The sequence below is a fragment of the Primulina tabacum genome, chromosome 5 (assembly GCF_025594145.1).
Source record: "Primulina tabacum isolate GXHZ01 chromosome 5, ASM2559414v2, whole genome shotgun sequence".
Taxonomy (NCBI): domain Eukaryota; kingdom Viridiplantae; phylum Streptophyta; class Magnoliopsida; order Lamiales; family Gesneriaceae; genus Primulina; species Primulina tabacum.
This window is the reverse complement of record NC_134554.1, coordinates 31466961-31477348: the sequence shown is the minus strand read 5'-3', so window position 1 is coordinate 31477348 and position 10388 is coordinate 31466961. Positions and strand designations below refer to the sequence as shown.

Genomic DNA, 10388 nt, shown 5'->3' with positions numbered 1-10388 from the left:
TGTAAAACATTGTTTTCACATCTATCTAATTAAAAATATAATTCGAATGAGCTATTAATGTCATGAACATATGAAGGAAATTTTCTCAAATACATAAAAAAATATTTCCATGTAGTTAATTCTCTTCCATTGATTGAATTTCTTAGTAACGAATCTAGCATTATATTATTCAGTGTTGTCTAATGAAACTTTATCTATATTGAAGACTCATATACTGTGGGGACCCGACGCTAATTCATTTCTTAATCATCTTTGGGAATAATTAAATCAATTAAGAAAAACAGGGTCTAAATTTTTTTTTAAATACCAGTGCGGAAACGTAATGTAATCAATCTGATATACATATCAAAAGTAAAAGCACATGTCTTGTACTAAATACAGTCCTGTCAAACTAGGGTTCAACTACTATATATCCAGTGCTGAAACCTATTCTACTTCTGGGTCCGAATCTCCACGCTAACTGTAATCTCTCATCCTCGTCTTGACCCTGATCATGTCCCACCTGTTGTCATGCACACATACAAACACAACAACAGCCGGATAACTCCGATGAGAAATACATTCCCAGTATAAATCATGTATACATGCAATCATATAACAGATATAAAAGTATGAACAAATATCAATGCCATGTATCAAATCTAAAAGACATGAATCAATATAAAACTGTAAATCAAACTCTGACTCATACTCTCTGACTCGACTCGTTCCTAATCTAGGGATCCCGATCTGAATAAGAACGTAACAATCTCCCACCTACTCTCCTGATCGTGGTGGCGGTACGTTCTTATTTACGGACTTTGGTCCTGTCCATATCGAATCTCGACAATAGAAGTTGCTCTACTCCTAGGCAACATCGATATGACCAAAATTCTGGTGTCATGGCACATCTGCCAAAGACTTGGCCTCTCCGCCAATTGGCATCTCCGCCAAATATCAGGCACATCAGCCCAAGGACTAGGCATATCCGCCCCTGACTCCTCACATAACATATGCTTAACTATAAATCAATAGAATAAGCATATCAATCTCAAACATTACAACATATCGAGGCAATGACAATTCAGTATGTGATTTTGGGAAACTCAATTAAATCAAACTCGAGTTGTGCAATCCCGGATCAACATTAATTTATACCTTTCTCTTCTCGGTCTGACGAAGTCGAAAGTCTCGAATTCAAATCTGTCCATACTCAATCTGGTAATAATAATATCGAGGAGTACAATATCAGTATACCACTCAACTCAATACTGAATATAATCAGAACTCAATCAAATTCTGTTTCAACGGCATAAATGCATAATCTCAGTATACCCAGTGATACAAATCAACCAATATCAATTCCCACAACTCATAATCGATAACAATACAAATCTGATATCAAATCTCAATCAAATCAATTCTGAAAATCATAACAATTCCATACGGTATCTGTTTTTTAATCCGGTTTCGATTATACGATGTCTACTATGTCGAGAACACCATATATGAATCATATCCGATTCCTTCAATATCATATTTTCAAATCATAACAAAACGTAGTAAAACTTACGTCCTGTTGAAGCTCTCGTCGATAGGAATACAGTACTGAAGTCGGATTGAAATTTTGACGAGCGGATCCTGCACAACTTTCCCCCGGAGCTTCTCTCGGTTTCATTGCTGTTGGAATGAAAGAAATGAATTCTTTTACATATAAATTGCATGGCCAGAAAACGTGGCATGATTCTTTGCACTGCACGTCTCGTGCATATGCGCGACCTACCTCGGCGCGTAACATCACGGTTGCTCGCGCATATGCGCGCCCTCGCCCGGCGCATATGCGCGAGGTTCTTCACAACTCTCTACCATCCTTGCGCATATGCGCCGGTCCATGTCGCGCATATGCGCGAGGTTCTCTGCCTACCTCGCGCATATGCGCCCGGCGGGGTCGCGCATATGCGCGAGGGCTCATCCTCGCACATAATTTCAATCTTCTTTTCGGCTTTTCCGGTCCGATCCGTTCCGTCTAAAATCACATCAATTATCAACAAATCATTTCCGATTATAATAACAAAATTCTCGGGCATTACATTTCTCCCCCCCTAAGATCCGATTTCGTCCCCGAAATCACAGGCAATCAACTCAGATAACAAATCAGATACAATAAGGAATGAAGAATAGAAGATAGATAAGAAGACTCACATCAATGAAATAACTCTGGAAACCTCTGTCTCTTATCTGATTCAAGTTTCCCAGGTAGCTTCTTCAATGCCATGTCGACTCCACTGTACTTTCACAAGCAGAATAGTCTTCGTTCTGAGCTGTTCTCATTTCCTGACGGATTAGCTTCACTCTCTCTATCATATCTCTCGTATCATATCAGGTACAATCTCAGGTACCTCGGATACGTCATCCCAATACAGAGGGGATCTGCACTTCTTGCCGTGCAACGCTTCAAACAGTGCCATCTCTATACTCGTCTGATAGATGCTGTTGTACGAAAACTTACAAAGTGGCAAAGATTCTTGCCAACTAGTGCTAAAATCAAGCACTACAGTTTTACGCATATCCTCCAATATCTGGATAGTCCGCTCCGACTGTCCATCGATCTGAGGATGATATGCGGTACTCAGATGTAACTTCGTACCTAGAGCTTGCTGTAAACTCTGCTAAAAGTGCAAAGTAAACCTGAGGATCACGGTCTGAAACAATTGACTTCGGCACTTTATACAATCTGAACATCTTTCTGACATAAATTTCTGCCATCTGGTCATGTCTGTATGTCATCATGTACGGAATAAAACATACCGATTTGGTCAATCTGTCAATAATAACTCAAATCGCATTACAATCTCAGGAGGATCTCGGTAGTTTTGTTACAACATCTATGGAAATGTGATCCCATTTCCATTCAGGAATAGACAAGCTCTGTAACAAACCTCCTGATTTATTTCTTTCGGCTTTCATCTGCTGGTAATTCAGACATTTTGATACAAATTCAGCAATATCAGCTTTCATCAGTTTCCACCAAAACTGTCTTTTCAAATCATTATACATTTTCCTGCTACCAGGACGAATACAAAATCGACTGCTATGTGCTTTTGACAATATCTGCCGGTTCAATTCTGAAACATCTGGCACAACAAGACGATTATTCACATAAAACACACTGTCACAAACCTGATACTCGGGTCAATGCCCTACTCTGACCATCGATATCGAGTTCTGAACGTTGTGATCAACTTTCTGAGCCGCTTTAATTCTCAAAATCAGCTCTAATTCGACTCGAATAGTAAATAGTCTCCACGGTTGACAATCTGTCTCAAATATCAATCCAGAAAGACAGCAATCTTCTATCATATTTGAAAGACCAAGCGTCGATAAAGATAAATAACATACCTTCGACTCAGTGCATCCGTTGCTGTATTAGATTTCCCCGGATTGTATTTGATTTCATAATCAAAATTTTTCAATAAGTCAAGCTATCTTCGCTGTCTCATATTCAATTCTGATGGTGAAAATAGATATTTTAGACTCTTGTGATCAGAATAGATTTCAAACTTCTCACCGTATAGATAGTATCGCCATATCTTGCCAATTCAAGATCATGAATTGGGTAGCGAGACTCATGTGGCTTCAGTTGTCTTGAGGTATATGCAATAACATATTCTCGCTGCATCAAAACACAACCCAACCCTCTATGAGAAGCATTGCAATAAACAACAGAATTACCAGTACTTTCCAAGATAGTCGATATCGGAGCACTGAATCAGTCTCTTCTTCCACTCAAGAAAACTGGAGTCACAGTCTTCTGACCAAACCAATGGAGCATTTTTTCTAATTCAGTTGCGTAATAGGCTTAGCAATACTCAAGAAATCTGTAATAAATCGATGATAATATTCTGCTAAACCCATAAAACTGCGTATCTCTGATATAGATGTCGGTCTCGGCCAACTGATCACGGCCCCACCCTTACTGGGATCAACAAAAATACCGTCTCCGGATATAATATGCCCCAGAAATACAATCTGTCTCAACCAGAATTCACATTTCGACAGTTTGGCATATAATTTCTCAGCTCTCAGAATTCTCAACACAATTATCAGATGTTCGGCAGGATCAATTCATATTATTCGAATATATCAGAATATCATCAATAAATAGAATCACGAAATCATCAAGATATCTCTGAAATACACTGTTCATCAAACTCATAAATACAGCTGGAACGTTCGTTAAACCAAACGGCATGACAATAAACTCATAATGTCCATACCTGGTTCAGAAAGCTGTCTTCGAGATATCAGAATCTCTGACTCTCAACTGATGATATCCAGATCTCAGATCGATCTTGGAATAAACAGAAGAACCCTACAACTGATCAAATAAATCATCAATACGAGGCAAAGAGTATTTATTCTTTACCGTAGCCTTGTTCAGTTGCCCGTAGTCAATACAAAATCTTATTGAACCGTTCTTCTCTTTGACAAACAATACTGGAGCACCTCAAGGAGAAACACTCGATCTGATGTATCTCTTGGCCAGTAGATCTTCTAACTGCTCTTTCAAATTTTTCAATTCAATTGGTGCCATCCTGTACGGAGCTCTAGAAATCGGAACTGTACCTGGTACCAATTCAATGCTGAAGTCTATCTCTCGAATCAAAGGCAAACCCGGAATCTCATCTGGGAAGACATCAGCAACCTCACAGACCACTGGAAAATCAGCCAATGATGGGCTCGATTTCAGTAAATCAACTGAATAGACAAGGAATCCCTCCGCTCCTTTCGTAATAATCGACTCATCGATAATACGATTATCAAAGAAATTCTCGATCTAGAATCCTTACCGTAAAATCTTCATTCTTCAGCCATCTCAGGTCTGAATCTCACAATCTTATGGACACAATCAATGGTCGCTCTGTACTTGGTCATCATATCACTACCGAAATACAATCACAATCAGATAACCCAAGTACGATACAGTCTCACTCAATCTCATGCCCGTCATACTGTAGCATACAATGTTTCACAGCATTCACTGATATCAAATCTTTTCCCAAAGGAGAAGAGACAGATACTACAGCAAATAAAAACTCAATAGGCAATGCATGAATCAATGCAAATCGCTCAGAAAGAAATGTATGGGATGCACCCGTATCAAACAATACATAAGCAGGATAATCGCACAATAACAGTTACCTGCAATAAAGTCATCTGGTGCTTCCTGAGCCTGTTCTTTAGTCAAAGCAGATAGTCCGGCCTGCTGTCTCGGAGGCTGGCTAACAGTCTGGATTCCTCTTGGCCTCTGCTGTGACTGAGGAGTAGTCGATGGTGGCTGGAAAGAGTGAACAACTGATGATCCTCTACCAATCTGTACCATTAATCCAGATGATTCTGCTCCATGAGATTTTAGGGAACCTCTCTATGGACATATTCTTGCAAAATGTCCCGGCTGTTTGCAGATGTGGCAACTACCATATACTCCGTAGCATTGCTCGGTCGGATGTCTCCCTCCATATGTGCTACAATAGACTCCGGTATAATTCTGGCTCTGTCGTGAACCACTTGAGCTGGAGGAACCACTACCATACTTCTTAAACTGTCTTCTTCTGGCTTTCAAATGATCTTTCTTCTTCCCAGTGCTACTATCACCACTCTCAAAATCACCAGATGTCTCAGTGCCCTTCAAAGTCGACAGTTCAAACAACTGAGAGCTCTTCGGTAGTGTTTCCCTCGGTGTTATGGTATCATCCATCGGATTATTCGAGGTACTTCCCTGTTCTGGGATTCTTCGAGGAGGTATATCTGATTACCAAAAGGATTAGTAACCAAATACAACAAAACTGTTTCAGTCCTTCTCTGATCATTTTACTGCTGTTCAAGAATCGATTCTGATTCATTCTCAAATAATACATATTTCCACTCAAATCAGATAATCAGATAAACATGCATTTCAAAGCAGTAAAACATGTTAGCAATCAATAGCAAGGAAAGAAAACTCATTCTACCCCGCTCAGTAGCTCCTATCTCAGTCTAAGGAACCTACTGCTCTAATACCACCTACTGTGGGGACCCGGACGCTAATTCATTTCTTAATCATCTTTGGGAATAATTGAATCAATTAAGATAAACAGGGTCTAATTTTTTTTAAATACCAGTGTGCAAATATAATGTAATCAATCTGATATACATATCAAAAGTAAAAGTACATGTCTTGTACTAAATACATTCATGTCAAACTAGGGTTCAACTACTATATATCCAGTGCTGAAACCTATTCTACTTCTGGGTCCGAATCTCCACGCTAACTGTAATCTCTCATCCTCGTCTTGACCCTGATCCTGTCCCACCTGTTGTCATGCACACATACAAACACAACAACAGCCGGATAACTTCGGTGAGAAATACATTACCAGTATGAATCATGTATACATGCAATCATATAACAGATATAAAAGCATGAACAAATATCAATGCCATGTATAAAATCTGAAAAGACATGAATCAATATAAAACTGTAAATTAAACTCTGACTCATACTCTCTGACTCGACTCGTTCCTAATCTAGGGATACCGATCTGAATAAGAACCTAACAATCTCCCATCTACTCTCCCGATCGTGGTGGCGGTACGTTCTTATTTACGGACTTTGGTCCTGTCCATATCGAATCTCGACAATAGAAGTTGCTCCACTCCTAGGCAACATCGATATGACCAAACGTCCGGTGTCTTGGCACCTCTGCCAAAGACTTGGCCTCTCCACCAATTGGCATCTCCGCCAAATATCAGGCACATCAGCCCAAGGACTAGGCATATCACGTAAGGCTTACCGTTTCTTCTTTGACCCAGTACTGCACCGACTGCATAATCACTCGCGTCGCACATGATTTCAAATGGTAAAGACCAATCAGGAAGTTGCATGATAAGAGCTGATGTTAAATGTCGAATGATTTTATCAAAAGCATTTTGACATTCTTGAGTCCACTCAAATGCAATGCCTTTTGTTACGAGGTTACAAATGGGTTTAGAGATTAGACTAAAGTTCTTTATAAACCTCCTATAAAATCCAGCATGTCCCAAAATGAGCGAATTTCTTTAATGGTTTTTGGATGGGGTAAATTGGCAATGACATCAACTTTTGCTTTATCAACTTCAATTCCATGAGATGACACGACATGTCCCAAAACAATCCCAGAAGTAATCATGTAATGATATTTTTTCTAATTTAAAATAATACCTTTTTTCTCGCATCTTTTTAAAATTTTTTCCAAATTTTCAAGACAATTATCAAATGTATTCCCAAAGGCAGTTAAATCATCCATGAAAATCTCCAAACAATTTTCAACCATGTCGCCTAAAAATGCTTAGCATACATCTTTGAAATGTTGCTGGGGCATTGCATAATCCAAATGGCATCTTTCTGAATGAAAATGTTCCAAAAGAACATGTGAATGTAGTTTTATCTTGATCTTCGAGTGCAATGAGAATTTGATAATAGCCTGAATATCCGTCAAGAAAACAGTAGTAGGGATGACCTGCTACTCTTTCTAAAATTTGATCCAAAAATGGTAATGGAAAATGATCTTTTCTAATGGCGTCATTTAATTTTCTATAATCAATACGCATCCGTCAACTAGATGGGACTCGACTTGTTAATAGTTCACCTTTTCATTTTTTACCACTATGATGCCAGATTTTTTTGGAACTACTTGCGTTGGGCTTACCCACTTACTATCAGAAATAGGGTAGATAATTCCAACATCAAGTAGTTTGAGAACTTCAATTTTCACAACATCTTTCATATGTGAATTTAATCTTCTTTGTGGTTGCTGAGATATTTTAGCATTTTCTTCTAAGTGAATTTTGTGAGTGAAAATTAGTGGATTAATGTCCTTGAGATCTTTTAGTGTCCAACCAATTGTATTTTTATGTCTTTTAAGCATATAAAATAATTTACCTTCTTGATCACTTGCTAGTTTGGAAGAAATTACCACTGGATATATTTCATCATCTCCAAGAAATGCATACTTCAATTCTTCTGGCAAGAGTTTCAACTCCAATATGAGCGGTTCATCTTTGTTCTCATATTTTTCCTCAAATTCTTTCTCCGATCCTAGTAACGAGTGATACCTGAAAAAATCATCAAAATCAATTTCAATATTTTCTTTAACAGTATAAATTGAACAAATATTTAATTGGTCAAGAGTACTTCCTTCTTGAATATTTTCTTCCACAAGAGTTTCAATAAGATTTTCATCTTCACTTTCATCTCCTTTGTCATGTGGTTGCTTACAAAGATTAAAAACATTAAGCTCCAAGGTCATGTTACCAAATGACAACTTCATTATTCAATTCCTACAATTTATTAGAGCATTAGAAGTTGCTAAAAATAGACGACCCAAAATTACGGGAATTGCATTACAAGCTTCAATAGGTTGTGTATCTAAAACTATGAAATCTACAGGATATACAAAGCTATCAACTTGGACCAACACATCTTCTACCATATCTCTGGGCATTTTAACAGATCTATCGGCAAGTAAAAGTGTTACCGGAGTAGGTTTTAACTCGCCTAGATTGAGTTCTTGATAAACTGAATATGGAAGTAAATTCACACTAGCTCCAAGATCAAGCAAGGCTTTTTATCTTTCGTTCTCCAATAATACATGAAATAGTAGGACAACCAGGGTCTTTGTATTTCAAAGTATTATTATTTTGAATGATTTCACTTACTTGTTCGGTTAAAAGTGTTTTCTTTTTCACATTCAATTTTCTTTTCACAGTGCACAAGTCGTTCAAAATTTAGCATATGATGGTACCTACTATATTGCATCTAATAAAGAAATATTAACTTTTACTTGTTTAAAAATATCATATATATCATAATTCAAATTTGATTTTTTTGTATTTTTAATGCATGAGGGAATGGTGGTGACACCGTCTGTTGATCCTCCTCTTTGCAAGTTATGGGTTCCACATCCTTACCCTTTGGAGTTGATTTATCATCATCTTCACAAGGTTCAAAAATGGATTTTTCCAAAACTTTACCACTGCGAAGGGTAATAATAGATTTTACCTGATCCATCGGTTGAGTTCCAGTTTGTGAATGATGATCCTTGGGATTAGGCTGTGGTTGTGAAGGAAATTTACCTTTTTCATGAACATTAAGTGCATATGCAAATTTAGCAAGAGTATCTTTCAAATCTGTCATGGTTTGAGCAGTTTGAGTATTGATGGACTTTTACTTTGCAATGAAAGAATTCAATGTATCTTCCAAATTTCTTTTAGGTGAAGGAACATAAGGTGCATAATTTTGAAAATTTTGTTGATTTTGGAAATGTGGTTATGAAAATTGTGCAACATTATCATTCCTCCAACTAAAATTTGGATGATTTCGCCAACCTGGATTGTAACTTTGAGAAAATGGTTCAAAATTTGGCCTTTTGAAATTGTTCAAAACATTGGCTTGTTCATGGAGACATTCTTTAAAAGAGGGCAAAGTGGGACAATCTTTCGTAGAATAATCACTTGTATCACAGATGTGACACACAATTTCTTGAACACATTTTAATTGACCATTCTTTTTCAATTCAAGTGCCTCAACTGTTCTTGCCAAAGAGATAAATCTAGCTTGAGATCATGTTCATCTTTGAGGGTGTACATACCTCCACCAGATGTGGGATATTGAATCTTGTTTGATGGTTCGATTGTACATGTAGTGTCCCAATTTTGAGCATTTTCAACTAATGAATCGAGATATTCAATTGCCTCGTTTGGATCTATATCTTCAAATGTTCCATTACACATAAATTCAACCATTTGCCTATCTTTAGGTGTTAAGCCTTCATAAAATTGAGAAACAACTGTCCAAATTTCAAAACCATGATGTGGACAAAGATTAAGCAATTCTTTGTATCTATCCCAACACTGATAAAACGTTTCTCCTTGTTTTTGAGTGAAAGTGATTATTTGTCTTTTGAAAGAATTTGTACTATGAGATGGAAAACACTTTTTCAAAAATTGTTGTTGCAATTCATCCCAAGATCGAATAGATCCCGATATAAGATTTTGTAGCCAAGTTTTAGCTTTATGTTTTAAAGAAAAAGGAAAAAGCTTAAGTCGAATGGTGTCAATGCTACAATTTAGATCATTATATGTGTTGCTGTGGGGACTGGACGCTAATCATGCTCTTAATCATCATTTGGGACAATTTAATCAATTATAAGAAACAGGGTCTAAAATTTTTTTTTATACAGTATGAAATGCGGAACGTAATGGAATAAATTCTAATATACATGTCAGTATTAAAGTACAAGTCTTGTACTATATACAATCATTCAAAATAAGGTTTAATGACTACAACCAAGTGTTTAAACCCTATCTCCTAATCAAAGTCCGTAGTCTCC

At 37.3% G+C, this 10388-nt stretch overlaps 1 non-coding gene across 1 annotated transcript; it reads left to right on the top strand.

Annotated features, from left to right (window-relative positions):
- The first annotated feature begins 9859 nt into the window (after positions 1–9859).
- Positions 9860–9968, top strand: LOC142547889 (small nucleolar RNA R71). Its single transcript, XR_012820784.1, has one exon. It is a non-coding gene; the product is annotated as a small nucleolar RNA R71 (small nucleolar RNA).
- The last annotated feature ends 420 nt before the right edge of the window (positions 9969–10388 follow it).